The sequence below is a fragment of the Sciurus vulgaris genome, assembly GCF_902686455.1.
Source record: "Sciurus vulgaris genome assembly, chromosome: 11".
Classification (NCBI taxonomy): Eukaryota; Metazoa; Chordata; class Mammalia; order Rodentia; family Sciuridae; genus Sciurus; species Sciurus vulgaris.
In genome coordinates, this window is record NC_136472.1 from 40,625,791 (window position 1) to 40,647,310 (window position 21,520).

The 21,520-nt window shown below is 34.5% G+C and overlaps 1 long non-coding RNA gene across 1 annotated transcript in view; it reads left to right on the forward strand.

Moving 5' to 3' along the window:
* Window positions 1-6,076: 6,076 nt before the first annotated feature.
* Window positions 6,077-21,520, forward strand: part of LOC306640847 — a 50,679-nt gene continuing 35,235 nt past the window's right edge. Inside the window, exon 1 of the long non-coding RNA XR_013757929.1 lies at window positions 6,077-6,245. This is a non-coding gene — a long non-coding RNA (uncharacterized lncRNA). The remainder of the gene's footprint in view (window positions 6,246-21,520) is intronic.

Sequence of the window (21,520 nt, forward strand, 5' to 3'; positions counted from 1 at the left end):
TCTCTTTCAAGGAATAGAGGCATCTTGAAAAGATCATGCATCTCACAGGAAAAAAGGAATACTCCCCTTTGGACTTAGAATATCAAGGTTACATGTAAAGTGGTGACATGTGTTTTCAAAGTTGTGTCATTTGGAAAAAGCAGAACAAATTGATGAGAGATTATTCAGTTGAAACTTCATTTTTTTTCTAGTGCCCATGTAGACAGGGTAGATACTTTTTCCCTAGCACTCAGAAAGTTGGTACGTAGTTTGTTGGGAGTTTAGGTGATAAGATAGCTCATTCCAAGGAAGGTGGACAAAGGACACATGATTTAATAATGGCAATCAGGTTTATCACTATCTTCAATGACTTGCTACAAGTACTTAAACTGATGAATAAAAACTACTCAGATTAGTAATTAGAGACCACTGGAAAAAGTATGGTATATTACATGAAAAACAATGCTTCTGGCACACGAACAATATATATAGTTTATATATACATATACATAAGGTGGGTATACCAGGAAAAAAGTATTTTTGCTGGTTATTTTATAGACTCCAGAATACATTATCGGTTCTAAGCATAGTCATTGAAACAAACAAATATTAAACAATTTTGTTAATCTTCATTGGAAGAATAATAGATGAAAGTAAGTCACATGCTCATATTCAGTACTGACAACTAGATATGTTATATGACAAGAACTTGTATTTAATATCTTCAAGTGTTATTTTTTATTAAAACGTTTTCTTTCCTTGTCATCATAACATTAACAACAGAATGAAAATCAAAGCTTAATCATTTCATTTAAAATGTATTAGCAAGAGGTAAGGTCTTGCATAATATCTTGTGACAAATACTACCTGACAAAACTTGTGCTGGATAAAAAAAAAAATACAAAAGTGTAGACATTCTAGGTTGATAACTTCTGTGGTCATAGTAGTCTCATCTAGTTGAATCATACAATGCAATTAACATCCAGAAAAACTTGGACTTTAAAACTTTAAGTCCCTACAAGTCTCTCTATACAATTTCAAGAATTGTTCAAAACTCCTCAATGTATTACTATACAATGCAACAGATATCATTGCTAGAATAGCAAATGAATGGAAGTATGATCCAAAAATTAAATTGTAGGCTGGGATGTTATAATAAATCTTTGAGGAATTTACCTAGGGATAGGAAACTCAACCATGGAGTGGAATTGCTGATACCCTCTGAAATTAGAAGGTGAAAATCGAGTTGAATAACTTTGTGTTAGAGGACATTCAAAATTATATTGTAAAATAACAAAAAACAATAGTTTGACTTGGCCTTAATATGTAAAATTTGCCAATGACATTAAATATAAAATTGTTCTGAACAATTTTAGAAATTGTTTTAGAAATTTAATATTGTCCTGAAATACTTTAGAAAATTATAATGACTGGGAAGGGAAAAGAGATATCTGTAAACTAGAAACTCCAGGCAATAAGTCAAACAGACTCTGATTTCTAAAGGCAAAGAAATGATAGCTACTTATCCTAGTATATATATATATATATATATATATATATATATATATATATACTACAATCAAAATTCTTCTACGTTTCTCTTTTAAAATGGAGTATCTAGAAAACGTTAACATAGAATATAATAAACTGTTGTCTCTACTTCTATGAGCCTTTTTTTCTTTTTTTTTTTTTTTTTAAGCAAGATGTTTCTTTTTCTTAGAACCAATATTTGAGCAAACAGGTCTGTCATCTTGTGTAATGAGTCCTATCAGGCCAGGATTCTTTTAATCACAGTCAAGTGGCATTTGGAAGTACTTCACCTCTGAAAAAGTTGAGTGTGCATGTGTGCACATGCACGAGTGTTTTCAACTTCAGAAAATGAGCAATGAAGAGGGATACTGAATAACCCCAAGAGCTTATTAACCAGTGCTCCTTGTCACCTCCTTAAAGGAACATGGAAAGCTGAAGAGCTTCTGTGAGGATGAGTGGAGATAAAGATGTGCAGCATATTGTGTGTAAGAGGAGCAGTATGCTTATTTGTCAGCTCCCAAACGACAGGCTGCTGCTCTGTACTACTGTTACTAAAAATACCATGGTTGGCATGGTAGATGTGAAAAAAAAAATTCTGTGGTCTGATTTGGAAAGATTTCAGAGAGGTAAAAATGTAACTGGATCCTTCCCATTTCACTAGTTTTACACTTCTCCTACTTTCTCTTAGAAATTTGTTTTTCTTAAGATTGACCTAAAACCCAGGGTTTTATTTATTTAATCCCTTCCAAGTCTTTCCATATAGCAAATAAATACTAAGTAAACTACTTAGTATTAAAAAGGAAACAAATCAAATACACAGAAAAGCAGAGTTTGATTTTTTGGTGTTGCCAAAGACAGCCCACATTGTTTTAAAATACAATTTTTGGGGATCTTTCTAGATTTCCCTAGAATTTTTTTCAAAACACTGGTATTGTCAAGCTGAAAGATGGTGATGAGGTTAGATATATCAGAATGAAACAAGAATTCATGATCTTAATCTGTTTTAGTACTGTCTTCCTCAATAATTATTTATGTCACAGTAGGCAGCTTTCTAAATATTCCTCAGTTGATGGATATTTAAGTTTCATCTATGACAGATGGACAAGCAGAGAGCAGTTCAGATAAATAAATTATAAAAAATAAATTATATAAATATACAAGAGCTTGAAATTATGGAAATATAGAAAGAGAAGAGTTAGGGAAGAGTTGATTTGCTTAATACTTATGTAAGATCTCTCTTCTTTCCTTTTTCTTTCTCTCCTGTTTTTTTCAACAAACATTTATGGAGCACCTACTCTGTAGGAGGCAACAGCTAGCTGGAGATGCAATGAGTCCTTGTCCTCAAGAAACTGCTGCAAGGACCATGGGGGGAAAGGACTGAGGTTCTATTCCAGATTAATTTAAAAGGCAAGTAAGTTAGAGTTAGAAAGTTAGAGTCCTCAAAGTAGAAAATGACAGCAAATGCAAAATTGAAAAGGGGTGTGACAGTCTGGGTTGTTTGCAATGGTTGGAGATTATGGCTTGTGTAAGGAAAGAGTCAAAGCAAAGAATGGAGAAGCAGGCAGGTGCAGAACAGGTAAGGTTTTCATTCTTAAGGCAGTGGTGAGTCAATGAACTTTTCAATCATGGGAAGTGAAATGATCAGATATCTTCCCTGAAAATGTTTCTCTGGCTATACTGATGTCATTCTTGTGTCAGGAGGGAGGGCGAACACTGGAAGCAGAGAGTCCAGTTAGGATGGTTGTGCAGCAATCTGGGCAAGAAAGAATGAGATCCCATTCTCCAAAGAACGTGTGGAGCTCTGTGACTTCCACCTGTGATCACTTGTGGTTTTCCTGAATAATTTTTGCATATCCTTCAATATTTACTCCTTCAAAATAAAATCTTATCCTTGATATGAAAGGAAATTCATACGTGGTCTACAAAAAAGTAGCTATTGTGTTGCTGGCATCATTTCTCTTCCAGTCTCTGTTCACAAGGAAACAGGTGTTAAAAGAGAGGAAGACTTGCTGAGGACAGAATAGGCATCTAACAAAGATAGATGGATAGATAGTTGGATGGATGGAAGGACAGACATACCAACTCAATATTAAAGTCCCACCAGGTGCCAGATATTATTGTAGGCAACAAAATATCCTTTTCCTATTCTCAGATCTTATTGGTATTTAGTTACTATTTCCCCATAATCTGTTTTTAACAATTCCTCATTTTTTCCTGGCCTTTTTCCCCTTGGTACCAGAAGTTGAACCCAGGAATGCTTTACCACATACCCAAATCTTTTATATTTTTTTATTTTGAGGCAGGCTTTTGCTAAGTTGCTGAGGGTCTCATTAACTTGCTGAGGTTGGCCTCGAACTTGAGATTCCCTTGCCTCAGTCTCCTGAGTCACTGGGATTACAGGTGTATACCAAGGCACCTGACTCTTTCCTAGTCTTTTATGAATGACTTTGATACTTCTGAAGAGCACTGATCAGTTATTTTGTAGGATGTTCCTTAATACGAGCTTGTCTGAAATTTTTTCATGATTGAAATTACATACTTTTGGCAAGATTACCATAAAACTAATGTATACTTCTCAGTTCGTCAAACCATGCTCCTATGTCCCATTGCTGATGCTGCCTACCTTGACTATGTGGTTAAGCTGGTGTCTATCAGGTTTCTTCAAAGAAAATCATGACCTTTCTCTTTGTAATTGACAAATACCTTGGCCAAGATATCTTGAACTATGCAAATCCTGTTTCTTATCAAATTTTTGCTCATTAATTTTCACATCCATCAAGTGATCTTGTCTGCAACATTGATTACAATGGTGTTGCCTGATGGTGATTCTCAAATTTCCTCTTTCCTTCCACTTTTATTAATTTACTTGATTATTTTCCCTTCTCCATCTCTGGAATCAAGCAATCAAGTACTTCTCCTAGAAGACCTGGTCTTCTTTACTGGAAACAGTACATAGAAGCCAAGATCTGGCACTAAGAATGTCGTTGTTATAGAAGTGTTATTGCTTAGGCCTGGAAGAGGAAATATATGGATACATACATACATACATATATATGCATATAATATGCATATATACATTCTTTATTAAGTTAAAAAATTTTAACTTAATAAAGAAAGAGTTTTTTAGATCACAGTTATAGATACTCTAAGGTATAGTGCTGACATCAGATCGGCCTGGTGAAAGCCTAAGGATGACATCACAATGTTGGGAGTATCTGCAAGAGGGAGAGATCACACTGCCAGACAGGAAGCCAGAGAGGCTGGAAGTAGCTAGGCTTGTTCTTCTGTTATTATCCTGAAGAGGGTTTTTAAAGGATAGTTTGGTGATGGAAGCCTGTTTGAGGAGTCATCCTATTTGAGGAGTCTTTCAAACAGAGACTTAAACGAAGTGGGGGAGGGAGCGATGCAAACAACCTAGAATGGTTTTCTATGCATAGGGTGGAGCAGTGCAAACTGCTGATGAAAGAATGCAGGAACACAAGGACAATTGCAGCTCTGTGGGCTGGGGGAAAGTGACAGGAAATGAGTTCAGAGAGTGGGTGGGATGTTTGTAAGTCCCAGGAAAGAGTGTGAATCTTAATTTTGATGGGAAGCAGTATTTTGAGCAGGAGAGTATGATAATCTGATTTGCTTTGTAATAACAGATTATAGTCAAAGAGTATAGCAAACAAAATGTGGGTAGACAGACAAACGAGGAGGCTACTGCAGAGCTCTTCTGAGAGTTTTCTTTTTTATTGGGGGGTTGGTTTTTGGGGATTGAACCCAGGGTCTCATGTATGCTAAGCAAGCACTCCCTTGTTTGAGATGAATGAAAGCAAACTATAATGAAGATTAGGGTTATAATCGTAGCAGCAGAAGAGGTGAGAAATGGCTAGATTTGGCTAGATTGTGCATTTATACAGGAATATGTTTAACATACAGAAAACTCAGAAAATAAAATATTAAATGCAACACCCATGTATTCACCCCTAAAATTGATCATATTCGAACATCTGGCCACACTTGCTTCATAATGAACAGTGGTGAAGATCCCTGTGCATTCTTCTCCACTAATCCATAACCCTGCAGGGGTAAGAATAAAACATATTTGACCTTTGTTTTCTTATGAACTTTACTAAATATATGTATAAATAATCCCCTTACCCATGGTTTTTACTTCCATAGTTTCAGTTATTTACAGTCAACAGTAGTTGGAAAATACTAAATGAAAAATGGCAGATTTAAAACTCATGAGTTTTAAATTGTATGCTGTTCTGAGTAGGGTGAAGAAATCTCATACCATACTACTCTATTTTACCCTGGACACAAATCATCCCTTAGCCCCATATATGCATGCTGTACCATGACCCACCCAATAGTCATTTAGTAGTTGTCTTGATTATCAGACCAACTGTTGCAGTATTATAGTGCTCATGTTTAAGAAACTCTTGTTTTATTTAATAATGACCCGAAGCACAAGAGAAATGATGCTGGCAATTGGATATGACAAAAAGAAGTAGTAAAGTGCTTCCTAAGTGAAAAGATGAAAGTTCTTGACTTAAGGGAAAAAAAAAAATTAAATGCTGAGGTTGCTAAAATGTATAATAATGAACAAATCTACCCATGAAATTGTGAATAAAGAAAAAGAAAGTCATGCTAGTTTTGCTGTTGTGCCTCACACTGCAAAAGTTACGGCCACAAAGTGTGATAAATGCTTAGTTAAGATGGAAAAGGCATTAATTACATCATAGGGTTTGGTGCTATCTGTGGCTTTAGGTATTTAATGGGTCTTGGAACACAGCCTGATGGGTAAATTGGGGACTACTGTATATATAAATAATATGTAATATTACTTCATGTTCTTAAGGTTTGTGTAAATGAAATGTATGTATCATTTTCCAACTTGTTTATATCACACAAAATTATGATCTGGAGAATTATCATGTTGATTCATGTAGTTCTGGCTCCTTTATTTTATACTGCTCTGCAGGAATGTTCCACTTTGTGAATATACAAATTATTTTATCTGTTCTATTGTTTATGGGTGTTAATATTGTTTTCAAATTTTCTGTCCTTCAAGAAATGCTGTATTCAACATTCCTTAATTTTTCTTGTGTAATACTGGAGCTTTTCTAGAATGTGAATCTGCAAGTGGAATTTCTAGGTCAAAGGAAAGGCATGGTATCAATTTTGTAAGATATTGCCAATTTTTCTCAGAAGTAGTTGTAGCAACTTATATTCCTATTGGTATTGTATGAAAATTCCTGTTTCTCACTGGAAATTCATACGTAGCAGAATGAAAATGAACCCCTATCTCTCACCCTGCACAAACTCAACTCAAAGTGGATCAAAGACCTTGGTATTAGACCAAAGACCCTGTGCCTACCAGAAGAAAATGTAAGTCCAACTTTCCACCATGTTGGTTTAGGCAATGACTTCCTCAAGAAGACTCTTAAAGTGTAAGAAGTAAAATCAAGAATCAATAAATGGGATAGTATCAAACTAAAGAGCTTCTTCACAACAAAGGAAACAATAAAGAATATGAAGAGAGAGCTTACACAATGGGAGAAAATCTTTGCCACCTGCACCTCAGGTAGAGCATTCACCTCCAGGAAATAAAAAGAACTCAGAAAATGTAACCCCCTAAAACCCAAATAACACAATCAATAAATGGGCAAAGGAACTGAACAGGCACTCCACAAAAGAAGAAATATGACTGATAAATATATGAGAAAATGTTCAGCTTCTTTAGCAATTAGAGAAATGCAAGTTAAAACTATATTGAGATTCCATCTCATTCCAGTCAGAATGGCAATTATCAAGAATACAAGTCATGATAAATGTTAGCAAGGATGTGGGTGAAAAGGTTCACTCAAACATTGCTGGTAGGACTGCAAATTGGTGCAACCACTCTGGAAAGCATTATGGAGATACCTCAAAAAACTTGGGATGCAACACTATTTGATCCAGCTATTCCACTGCTCAGTGTATAACCAAAAGACTTAAAATCAGCATAGTACAGTGACACAGCCACATCAATGTTTATAGCAGCTCAATTCACAATAGCTAAGCTATGGAACCAACTTAGGGGCTGTTCAACGGAGAATGGATAAGAAAATGTGGTATATATACACAATGGAAAATCACTCAGCTATAAAAAAGAATGACTTTATGACTTCTGTCGATAAATGGATGAATCTGAGACTATCATGCTAAGTGAAACAAGCCAATTCCCAAAACCCAAAGGCTGAATCTTCTCTCTGATGCAGAGAGTTCTGTTCTTATGCAGATACTATCCCACAATAAGGGGGGAGGGAAGAACAGAAGTTGAGTGGATTAGACAAAGAGAAATGAAGGGAAGGGAGGGAGGACAAGAAGAGGAAAGACAGTAGAGATTGGACATAACTTTCCTATGTTCACATATGAATTCACAACAGTGAAATGCACATCATGTACAACCACAAGAATGGGATCGTAATTAGAATGTTATGTTCCATGTATGTTTAATATGTCAAAATACACTCTACTGTCATGTATATCTACAAAGAACAAAAAATGAAAGAAAATTCATGCTTCTCCAACTTCTCTTAATTTACTAACTTCTAGACTTCATAAATTTTGGTGGGTATCACATGATAGTTATTTTAGTGCTGCATTTTCCCAACCAATAATAATCAATTTTTTATGTTTCCTCTTCTGTGAATTTATACATATGCATTTGCCCATTTGCTCCTCATTTTTCTTTGGAAAGGATCTCAAGACCCTTTTAATTTTATTTTGAGACAGGTTCTTGCTAACTTGTCCAGGCTGGCAATCCCCAGTACTGCAAAAGCAACAAACACCCACCCTCCCAACCCTAAGTAGTTACTGAGTGTCTATTCAATGCCAAACTCTGGTATGCTGTCTTTCTCCTCTTCTTCCAAGTTCAGCCTTTCTGACAGGGATAATGGCTCCGCATTGCACACTGCAAAAATATCAATGGAAACTATGTTTCCTGCCTTTTCTTCCCGTCATTAAAGTTTTGGTTTCCTTCCCTCTCCTCCCAGATTTTCCCAAAAAGGAGAGCTCATAGAGGACACAGGGTTGGAAAGGTACTGTACATATTATTTGAAATTGATAACTTGGAAGAGTGTTGGACCATACTGTAGAAATTTGACACTTGAAATAAATTAACACTTACAAGGATTTTAGGCTTTGTTCTTGGCTACAGACCTTTACAAATAAGTGGCAAAAGTCAATTTCCAATGACTTTTAAGTTAGAAAATCATCAAACTCTTGTACCTAAGACTTAATCTTCTCCATGTAAGATAGAAGTTTAGGTTTGTGTAATTTCCTAGGTTCTTTCAACCTTTTTTAAAATTCTGTACAGTTTTATATTAAGATATGACTGTGATATTAAGTATAGAGGCTGAACAATTCTTTCATATGGAGATCTTTAAGAAAGGTATATTCTTTATTTTATTTTTATGTGGTGCTGAGTATTAAACCCAGAGCCTCAGGCATGCTAGGCAAGCACTCTACACCTGAGCCACAACCCCAGCCAGAAAAGGTATATTCTTTCTGCATATTTCAGTTAAATGTGTGTCTGCCTAAAAATGGGGGACAGAAGGGTGAATCATAAATACAGGGAACTAAGTGTGTGCTGGAGCTAAAATGTTAGGGAAATAACGGGAAATACAAGACAAAAGAATTCACCCACAAAAAGAAATTAAATGAGACCTGTAAGAAACATGACATCAGGAAGATATTCTGCTGGGAAGGAGAATCAGAAATTACATATTTCTTATTATTTCTGGACTCAAGGAATTGGATAGAAAGCAGAAAATGTAAGACAAAACCAAAAACCCATAACACAACACCTTTTATGGTAGAAAACCTGGAAAGTGAACTGAGCAACAGGACAAGGGTAGAACGTACATTCTCTGGATCTGACTATACCTCTGGGCAAGACAATCAAGTCTCTGCACCACCCTCTGCATCCCAGGTGCCTGATAGAAAGACCCCTGTGACAGGGAGAAAAAAATGCCTTTGAGTGAGAAAGTACTAGAAAGAAAGTGGCTGCTTTTTCTGGAGGCTCTGGTGTTCTGAAAAACCCCAGAAAATTCCTCCAGAGTCTAGGAAAAAGCCCTACTGCAACCCTTAAAAGCCTGTTCTACCCACATTGAGGCCGATTTCCATCACTACTCTCTACTCCCTTCCTTCAATCCAGCAATAAAGCCAGAAAAATAAACTACCAACCAAAAACTGCTGCCAGGAGGGTACTTCCACCAATGTTAAAAAATCATCAACACTTAAAGAAGCTGATGGAATCCTGCAACTTAAATGGCCCTAACGAGTACAATAAAGACATTTATTTAGTTTTGTTTTCTAGGGTTTAGGAATACTATGTGGTTACATTTATGCATTTAGTTTTTTGAACATTTCTCTCTCCCCTTCCTCACTCATAATTCTTTACTTCTTTTTAACCTACACTCCAAAGAGAGTTTAAATACATGGAAAATCCTCCAATTTCCAATGATAGAGTATAAATAGAAGTTAAATAATGGATGTTTAAAAGATCATTTGTTAGAATTAGAAATTGTTGACAGGAAGTAATTTGGAATAATAGTTGTGTGGACATGTATAAAAGATTTAGGTCCAAGTTGCTGGAGGAAGAATCTCTTAATAAAGTCAATGTGACTATACAAGGCCATATATAAGTTGGTTTTCCTTCCTTCCCTCCTCCCTCCCTCCCTCCCTCCCTTTCTCTTTTGGGTACTAGGGATCAAACCCTTGCACATAAGTAGGCAAGTGCTCTACCTTTGAGTTACACTCTCAAATCAACAGCTCCATTTTTATCTTATTTTTCTTCATTCTCTGTAACTGAATCTGTCTGTTTTGCTATTGATTTATTGGAAGGGGTTTTTTTGATTTGTTTTGTTTTGTTTTTGGCAGGGGGTGGGTACCAGAGATTGAACCCAGGGGTGCTTAAACACTGAGCCACATCCCTAACCTTTTAAAAAATATTTAGAAACAGGGTCTTACTAAGTTGCTTAGGGCCTTGCTAAGGTGCTAAGGCTGGCTTTGAACTAGCAAACCTCCTGTCTCAGCCTCCTAAGATGCTGGGATTAGCAGCATATACCACCACGCCTGGAGGAAAGGACTTTTATGTGTCCCTTCTTCATTTTTACTAGAATTTTTGATATTTTTATTACCTTAGATGTAAACGAACAGCATTCCTGACTCTGCTCTCACCAACACGTTCTATTCTTCTATACATATATTTGTTAAATGCTTCTTTTAGAATATTGCCCAAAATGCACAATGGTTCTTCATATTCTCTCTAGCTTTCAAGGCACTCTACAAATCATCCCCATCTCAGTCATCTTCCCCAATACAAACTTTCTGCAATCAGGCTGGTTCCTAACTGTTTCCATGTATGCTGCCAGCATTTATACCACCTTTTGTGTTTTCTCTGTCAAGAAGAACTTCCTCTTTCAATGGCCTTATCATAAGGCTTTATCACACTTTGAACTTTGGCCAGGTCCCAGCACCCTCCTTATTCTAGATCTAATTGACCTTTTCTTGCTGAGCTGTAATCATTACCTACTCTACACAATTTTACACTTCATTATGTATGACTGTCTCATATCTACTCCATTTTCTGTTCTATTATGTTGTAAGGTCACAAAGGATAGGATAACAAGATATGTAAAAAAAGACACTGATAATATTCATAGTTCAAGGTTTATTAAAGTAAATATCAATCAGAAATCTATTCTATAAGATCTTGGTTTATTCTGCTGTGGAGAACTTATTTAGACACATAAGAGGAAGAGTTAACAACATTAACTACTACAGTGAGGGAATCTATGATAGAATCTTCTATCACAGAAAAAGAAAACAATTGGAGAAATGGTCTACAATTATATTCAACTGCTTATCTTTAAAAGGAATTGTAATCTACAATTGTAAAATATCCTGTTTTACATATTGTAAGAAAGCTCTTTTATGGATGTAGTCCAAATGTAATTTTAAGTATTAGTTTTTATGGTTTCATATGCTTTTGTCTTATAGAAAAGGTATTTGGTGCCAAATATTAAACAGGTTTTCATGACTTGAAACTAACTTATCTTTCAACTTTACTTTTCATTAGCTAGTTCTGAGGTTACCTGCAAAATCATTACCTGGTTCTGAGGTCACTTGCAAAAATCACTAATCATCACTGAATAAGGGAATTGCTATTGTTATACACTCTGGGTCATACTGCAAAGAGCAGTTTAATTTAGAGCATCAGTCCTTGTGACATGTTATTTGGGATCCTGTTTAAAACAACTGCTGCTTTTCTCTGACCATGTTAACTTACTAGTGATGTCACATCTCTCAAGAATGGTATGTTACCTCTCAATGTACCTCAGTTGTAGCTGTCAGGAGGATGACTGCCTATCATCTTGTGATGACTCTAGGTTATCCATATGATTTTTATGAAAATGAGTATAAAAAATATATTATGTATATTTTATAAAATTCCATCTAGTCCTATTCCCTCAATTTCATAACAGAGAAATTTACCTTTTCAAATATAAATTTAAACCTATTGCCCCCATTTCCCCTGTCCACATTTCTGAGTCTATTGCTTACTTCTGTTCTTCTGCTTCCCCCATGATGGGATCATTCTTGAAAACTCTTTAAACTACTTATTTACATGAAACTCTCAAACTATCTTTCCTAATACCTTCTTCCTCAGTTCCATTACTTTCTTATGTCATACTAACTTTTATTTTCTACCTACATTAAAACTACAAGAATTGTCTGCTTGCATTAGAGTTAGCATTTGTCCTGTCTCTCTCCATGTCTTCCCTGTTTGACTGCAAGCTCCTTAGAGGAGAAAATCATATTTTCTTTCTCTTTCTAAGCTCATCTGTTCAACCAGGGCTTGCAGAGTACCCCCAACCCTTGCACCCACCTCTCAAACACAAACAGTTGGTTTGGTTAAAAAGAACAGCATATGTATTTTAAAATCTGAAATAAAATATGTTTCACCAATTTACTAAAGTACAAATAAGAGAGTACCTGTAATCATTAACTTCAACTCTATTTTCCTATTTCAGATTTGCTGGCAGTATAGAAGCTATTTAAGAGACATCTTCAACCAAACCAATTCTCTCATATTCTATTCAATTCTAGTATGACTAACATTTCAGTATTATTTGTATCTGGTTATGGATAACCTGCCTCTGTTATTAAGGCATCATAACACTAAATGTGTCTAAATGATTTAGGACAAAGGATATACAAAATCATTTTACTGAAATCAACTTATGCAGTGAAACAGTTATTGTGTACTATTAAACAGTTGGCACATTTCACATCTTTGGCATGTAAAAGTCAATTGGGTTTAGACTTATGTTGTTTAATGATGCCAATGTGTACTTCTCACCTTCTTAAATATATCAAAATTCCTTAGGATGCCAAAGGAAATCTATCCTCTGGGACCTAAAATGTGCCAACAGTTTAATGGTACATGGAAGCATTACTGGAAAACTTGAGAAGGGAAAAAGACCCTTTTTTTCCAGTAACAGTCAGGTCTCACAAATAAAAATGAATTGCAGTTCTGGAAATTATTTGGTGAATTTTAGGCCAGAGATTTGCCAAATCAGATAATTCAAGTACAAATTTTAGAAAGCTGACTACATAAATTTTTTTTAACTGTATAGCTCCTGGGTATAACGCTGACTTTCTTAAAGCCTCTTTTGGCAATCACTTTTGCTGTTTTAAAGGTTTAGAGTAAATCATGTCAATGAATTAGGAAAGAAAAAATTTTTATTTTCATTTTCAGATTTGGGGTGGAGGTAATAATGATTAAGCAACAAGAACTCTGAGTAAATGTTCAGATAAATACATTCTGTATGTATGAGCTAAATGGAAAGGTTGATACTACTATAAATTGTGGATTTGCTTGCAGACTGGCAAGTATGTACTTATTTGTGTAGACAGAGGAGTGGGTATAGCATGTGATAAATATAACCTGAGATGTTATTGTAAATGTGGTATTTGAATATTGTTATTTATTGAAATTTAAACTTGTTCTTTAAAAACTCATATAGGTTTCATAATTTTAAAATAGTGGTAATATAACATAAACTTTAATAAGAGATTCTGTAAGATTAATCATTAGTACTAAAATTAAAAATGTTAAATGTAAATAATACTAGATCTGCTTTAATAGTTTTCCACCATTTATAACCTTGAAACATTAACAAGATTGGAAGAAGTATTGTGAACATACTGCGTGTGCTTAGAAAACAAAATCTATAATGTGTCCTACCACGGATGGTAAAAGCAAACCTGAAAATACCCCTAAAATAGGACAAATTATAAATAAAGTGCTATAAAATAGATCCATGGTGGAGGGAAAAAAATTCCTGTGATATCCACAATAAATAGCAATTTCACATTTTTGAAAATAAACATATAAGCAGACTTAGTGAAAGTTGCATTTCAATGTAGTATAGTAATGCATATTTTCATAAATCATTAGACCTAGAGAATTTTAATTATCTCATTATACTTTTATTGGTGTTGCCTTTTTCAGTACAAACTTTGTCTCATCCCAACATTCTCCATTTGTTATGAAGATGTTGGCATATAAGATCAAAACAATTAGGCTCTTCAGAAAATTTTGGTAAAGCACATACTATGAGATTGACCTTAATTAATTTTAAGTGTACAGTATTGTTAATTATAAGAACAATGTTGTACACAAATCTCTAGAAGTTTTTTTTTTTTTAAATTTTCATGACTCAAAACTCTACTTATCGAACAGCAGTTTATCATTTTCCCTCCTCTCAGTTCCTGGCAAAAATCATTTACTTTTTGCACTAATGAGTCTATTTTTGACATTTATACAAGCAGAATCATGCAATATTGTTTCTGTGGCTACATGTTTCATCTAGCATGATATCCTCAAGGTTCATCCAAGTTGTAGCATATGGTAGGTTTTCCTTCTTTTAAAAGGCTAAATAATATTCCTATGTATGTCTACAATATATTTCTTTAGTCATTCATCTTGTGGTGGACATTCAGGTTGCTTGTATCTCTTGGTTATCACGAATAATGCTGCAACGAACGTGGTAGTGCAAGAATCTCTTTGAGATCTTATTTTCAATTCTTTTATTTTGGAAATATACTCTTAGAAGTGGGATTGTTAGATCATATGAAAGCTCCATTAATATTTGAGGTACTGCCATACTATTTTCCACAGTGGCTGAACATTTCACATTCATTTTACATTACCCCAATAATGTATGAAGGTTCCAATTTCTCCATGTCCTTGTCAGCAATTGTTATTTTCCATTATTTTGACAATATCCATCCTAACAGATATGAGATGATATCTCATTGTGGTTTTGGTTTGCATTTCCCTAATGATTTCGGATTTGGAACCTCTTTTCATAACCTGTTGGATATTTTTATGTCTTCTTTGGATAAATGTCTATTCAAGTTTTTTTTTTTTTTTTTTTTTTTTTGTCTTTTATCTTTCTTTACTCTTTTTGTAGTGCTAAGCATTAAGAACTGTTTAGTGTTGCAGGGCTGGAGTTATGGCTCGGGGGTACAGCACTTGCCTAGCATGTATGAAGCACTGGGTTTGACCCTCAGCATCACAAAAAAATAAATAAAATAGTTATAAAATATAAACAGAACAAAACAAACAAAATATTTAGTGTTGCAAATGCTAGCCAAGTATTCTACCACTAAGTTACAAATTCCACCCCCTGCCCATTTTGAAATAGGTTGTCTTTTTGCTGTTTAGTTTTAGGAGTTCTGTATATTTTATAGATATTAATCCTTTTTCAGATATATGGTTTGCAAATATTTTCCCCCATTCTGTAGACTGCCTTTTCACTCTATTATTTCCTTTTTTGTGCCTAAGGTTTTCAGTCTGATTTTTGTGTATGGTATTAGATAAAGGGCTAATATCAGTTTTCTGCATATGGATATCTAGTTTCTTTCGGTTTTAGTCAAGAGACTATCTTTTCCTTATTGTATATTCTTGGCACCTATGTCAAGGATCATTTGATCATACACATTTGGGTTTATTTCTGGGCTTTTTTGTTCCATTAATTTATATGTTTTTATGCTGGTACCATATAGTTTTAATTACTGCAGCTTTGTAATATATTTTGAAATTGGGATATTTGAGGCTCCCATCCACTCTTCTTTCTCATGATTGTCTATTTGGGGTCCTTTAGACCCTAACATGAGTTTTAGAATTATTTTTCTATTTATGTAAAAAAAATGCCACTGTAATTTTGATGGGGACTTCACTGAGTCTGTAAATTACTGAGTATTTTAAACAATACTAAATTTTTAAATCTCTGAACATGAAATTTCTTTCCATTTATTTGTGTCTATTTTCCTTTTAGCAGTGTTTTGTAGTTTTCAAGTAAATAAGTATTTTGCTTCCTTGGTTAAAGTTTATTCTTAAGTATTTAATTAATTTTGGTGCCTTATAAATAAAATTGCTTTCTAAATTTTCTTCTTGATTATTTAGGGGTAGTGTACAGAAATGCAACTAATTTTTGTATGTTGTCTTTTTAAAAAATCTTGCTACAATGATGCACACTTGATAGTTCTGTGTGTGGTGTGTGTGTGTGTGTGTGTGTGTAAGTTTTAGGGTTTTCTACATGTAATATCATGTCATTTCAAAGAGATTTACTACCTCCTTTCTTTTTTTAAAAATATTTTTTAGATGTTGATAGACCTTTATTTTATTCATTTATTATACGTAATGCTGAGAATCAAACTCAGAGCCTCACACATGCTAGGCAAGCCCTCTTCACTGAGCCACAACCACAGCCCTTACTACCTCCTTTCTAATGTGGATGATTTTCTTGCTTAGTTGCTCTGAGTAGGGTTTCCAGCACTAACCTGAACAAAACAAGCAAGAGAGGGAATCTTTGTCTTGTTCCTGATCTTACAGGAAAGATTGTTTTTTTTTTACCATTGAGTATGTTAGCTGTGGGCTTTTCAAATATTGTATTTTTTATGTTGATGTAAAAAACAGCCTGTTCTTATTTTTTATCATGAAAATGTATTAACTTTTGTCAAATAATTTTTTTTGTATCTACTGAGATAAACTTATGATTTTTATTCTTTGATCTGCTAATGTGGTATATCACATTGATTTTTGTATGTTGAACCATCCTTGCATCCCAGGAATAAATTTCACTAGGTCATAGTGTATACGTCTTTTATTGTGTTACTGAATTCAATTTGTCTTGTTTTTTGATTAGGAGTTTTCTATCTGTATTTATCAGATAGTGGCTTCTGATTTTTTTTTCTTGTCGTTTCTTTTTCTGGCTTTGATATAAGTAATGCTGGCCCTCATAAAATGAATTTGGAAGTGTTCCCTCCTTTTCAATTTTTGGAAGAGTTTGACAAGAACTGGCATTAATTCTTTTTAAATGTTTGGTAGAATTCACCAGTGGAGCCATCTGGTCCTGGGATTTTCTTTGTTGGAAGGTTTTTGAATAAACTTACTAGTTCTGTTCAGATTTTTAATGTCTTCATGATTCAATCTTGGTAGGTTAAATTTTTAGGAATTTATTCACTTCTTTTTTTTCAATTTGATGGTCTCTTTTAGTCTTTATTTGTAAAAAAAACTCTGTAACCTCAATTGTAATATCTCCTCTTTCATTTCTAATTCTATTTATGTGAGTATTCTCTCTTTTCTTTTTCTTACTAAAGGTTGTCATTTTTTTTTCCAAAAAGTCAACTCAGTTTTGTTTATGTTTTCTAGTCTCTATTTAATTTACTTCTGCTCTAATTTTTATATTATTTCCCTCTAACTACTAACCATGGGCTTGTTCTTCTTTTTGTAGTTCCCTGAGGTGTAGAATCAGCTCATGAATTTGAGATTTTTCTTCTTTTATAATGTATGTGTTGTGTCCCTAAGTTTTGATATGTTGTGGTTTTGTTTTGTCTCAAGATATTTTATAATATCTCTTTTGATTTCTTGTTTGATATATTGGTTGCTAAACAATGTATTGTTGCTGAGTATGGTAGAGCATGCCTGTAATTCCAGTGATGCAGAAGGTTGAGACGGGAGGATTACAAGTTCAAGGCCCATCTGGGAAACTTAGTGAAATTCTGTTTCAAAACAAAAATTAAAAATAGGGGCTGGGAATGTAGCTCAGTGGTAAAGTGCCCCTGGGTTCAAAATCCAGTACTGAAAGAAAGGAGGGAGGGACGGAGGCGGGGAGAGACAGAGAGGGGAAGAGAGAGAGAGAGAGAGAGAGAGAGAGAGAGAGAGAGAGAGAGGGAAAGAGAGAGAGAGAGAGAGAGAGAGAAGAGAGAATTGCCTGATTCTTACATATTTGTAAATTTTGAGTTTTCCTTCTGCTATCGACTTATAGTTGTATTCCACTGGCATCAGAAAAATTACTTGGTATGGTTTCAGTCTTAAATTTATTAGGACTTGTTTTATTACCTAACGTGACTTAACCTGAAAAATGTTCCATGTACACTTGAGAAGAATGTGTATTCTGCTGCTGTGGGGTGGAATGTTCTGTATGTCTGTTAGATTCATTTGGCCTACAGAGTTGTTCAAATCCCGTTTCCCTACTGATCTTCTGTTTGGGTATTCTACAAACTATCAAATGGGTTGTTACTGAAATCTATTATTATTGTGTCACTATCTAAATCGTTCAGCTTTGTTAATATTTCATAAAGTATGATGCTCTAATGTTGGGTACAAACATTTACAATTATATCTTCCTGTTGAATTAATCCTTTTATAATGCTCTTGTCTTTTGTGACAATTTTTGATGTAAAGTTTGTTTTGTCTCATATAATATGGCTACTCTTGTTCTGTTAGTTACTACTTGTAAGGAATGTCTTTCAAATCCCCTCCCTTTTATTTCCTATGTATTTCCTATGTATCCTTAAATAACAATTGGTGCATATTATTTATATGGAATGATAGGTTTCATTGTGGCATATTTGTATATAAATAAAATGTAATTTGATCATTTGTGTCCTTAAATCTAAAGTAAACTCTTTAAAGATTATTAACTTGGATTTTACTTTTAAATTCATTCAGTCATTCTGCATCTTTTCACTGGGCACTTTACTCCATTTAAAATAATTATAAGTAAAATAGGGAAGAAGTTATTGTTGCCATTTTTTGTCTGTTTTATAGTTTGTGTTTCCTCTCTTACTGGTTTCTGTATTTTATAGATTTTTTTTGTAGTGACATGCTTTGATTCCTTTCTTGTTTTATTTTGTATGTTCCATAGGTATTCTTTTTGTGGTTACCAGGGGCTTACCTAGAACATTTCATAGTTATAATGATATATTTTTAGGTGATAACAACTTAATACCAGTTGTATACAATTCTGCAATTTTTTCCCTGCCAATACTTTGTTACTAATGTCACAAATTATATCATTCTATATTGTTTTCATTAAAATATTTTTGTGATGTTGTTTAGTGTCATTTCACTTCAACTTGAAGGACTTCTTAGAAGGTAGGGCTAGTGGTGTGGTGACAAACTACCTCAGCTTTTTTTAATTTGGGAAGTATCTCTTCTTCCTTTTTTTTTTTCTTTTTGAAAGACAGTTTGCCAGATACACTATTCTTTGTTGGGAGTTTCTCCCGTCCCCCTCTTTCCCTAGCGCTTGACATGTATCATCCTACTCTCTTTGTTCTCCAAGGTTTCTGTTGAGAAATCTGATAGTGTCAAAAAAGGTCCCTATCTGTGATGATTTATGTTTCTCTTGCTGCTTTCAAAATTCTCCATGTCTTTTAATTCAGACAATTTGATCATATTGTGTCTTAGTGTGAACTTTTTGATCCATCTTATTTGGATCCAGCATGTTTCTTGAATCTAAATGGTTATTTCTTAACCTGGATTTGTGAAGAATTATGCCCATTAACTTATTGAAATAATTTTTGCTTATTTCTCTTCTCTTTCATAAACTCCCTTGATGTGTATATTGGTCAGGTTAATGGTGTCCCAGAATTTACTCTTTAATTTACTTTAATTTGCTTTATTTTACTCTTTCTTTTTTCTGTTTGCTCCTCTGGATAATTTCAAATGACATGTTTTCAAGTTTACTAAATCTTTCCTTTGTTTGATCAAGTCTGCTATTGAACCTCCCCTTTCAACTTAGTTCTTGTGGTAGTTAGCATTTCATCTCTGTGACAAAACACCTGAAAAATCAGCTTATGATTCCAGAGGTTTCAGTTCATGCTTGGCTGACTTCCATTCTTTTGGGTCTGTGGTGAGGTAGTCCATTATGGCAGAAGATATGACAAAGCAAAACTTTGTACCTTATGGCAGCTGGTAAGGAAAGGGAGTGGAGGAGAGAGGAGAAGAGAATGGGAAGAGACCAGGGACAGTATAGTATATGCCCTTCCAGTATATTTCCTGTAACTAGGTTCCACCTTCAATAGTTTCTATCACCTCTCAATAATGCCATCAAATTTTTAATCCATCAATGGATTAATCCATTGATGAGATCAGAGCCCTCATGATTTAATCATTTCCAAGAAGTCCCACTCTGAACACTGCTGCATGGGAGACCAAACATTTAGTACATGGGCCTTTGGGGGAATGTTCCAAAAGGAAATTATAAGAGCTTTTGTATTTTTAGCACCAAAATTTGTTTGGTTCTTTTTTTTTTTTTTTACATTTTCTGTTTCTTGGTTGAAATTCTCATTTTATTCAGGGATTCTTCCCCCCCCAAGCTTGTTATGTTTATGATGGTTATTCTGGACATTTTTTTGGTCAGACTTATCTTCACTTTTTTAGAGTTTATGGAGATTTATTTTGTTCCTTTGATTGGGCCATTCTCCCCTGTTTCTTCATGTTCCTTGTAACTTTGTATTGATATCAACACATTTGAAAAAATAGCCCAGACTTTTGCACAGGAAGAGACTTTAAGCAATCAGCCCAGTAAGAGATTATGGGGGCCTCTCAAATCTTTTCTGCGGTTATGTCTTCTCTAAATTTGTGTGTTTAGATTCATACTTAGAAGGATTTGTTGTTCTCTTTGTTTAGGAGTTACAATCTCTTGCTCCCTCTGGTGTCTCTCTGCTGTACCACAGGCCCTCTAAAACAGCAGGACACTGTGCATTTCCTTTTTTTATTTTCAGTAGCCTCCAGGGATCTGTTGGGTCCCTTCAATGCCTTGGGCCAGGCTAGAAAAAACCAAAACCAAAACCAAACCAAACCAAACCAAACCAAACGAAAACCAGCCGTAGTGTAGCCACAAGAAAAGCTGGGATGTTGGATACATGCTTTGAGACTGCATGCTATGTCTTAAGAATATCTACAGTGTCTATTTCTTTCATCCATTTCTAGGACTCATTTCCCCTGGGGTGTCAGTTCCAGTTCAAGTTCCTGGAAGTGAACCTGATATGTCTCAATATTGGCCAAGGTTACAGTAAAAAAAAGAAAAAAAAAAAAAAGGAAATTGTGTTAATTCAGTCAGTCACTGACTATGTGGACACAACAGCTGGATGTTCAGGAAAGAAAGAAAAATGTCTGTTAGAAGCACTTCATTCTGCAACTGTGTCCTGTATTTGGACTTCTGGGGAATGGACTTGAAACAAGGACCTTTGCATATGGAAGGCACAATATCAGTTGGAACAAATCTTCATTTTGGTATCCAAACTTTTATTCATTTTGGTGTATTATTTGTAAATGGGCATTTGTATGTTATAATGAAAAAAAAAAAGAACAACGTAGACTGGATGGATGTTTGATCTGTGTTGGTCATGAAGTTGTTTAAAGAAAAAAAAAAAAAGGAAACCATGATCAACAAGATTTGCCACGAATTTAAGAGTTTTATCAAGATATATCGAATACTTCTACCCATCTGTTCATAGTTTATGGACTGATGTTCCAAGTTTGTATCATTCCTTTGCATATAATTAAACCTGGAACAACATGCACTAGATTTATGTAAGAAATATCTGTTGGTTTTCCAAAGGTTGTTAACGGATAAAGTTTATGTGCAAAAAAGGGTAAGATATAAATTCAAGG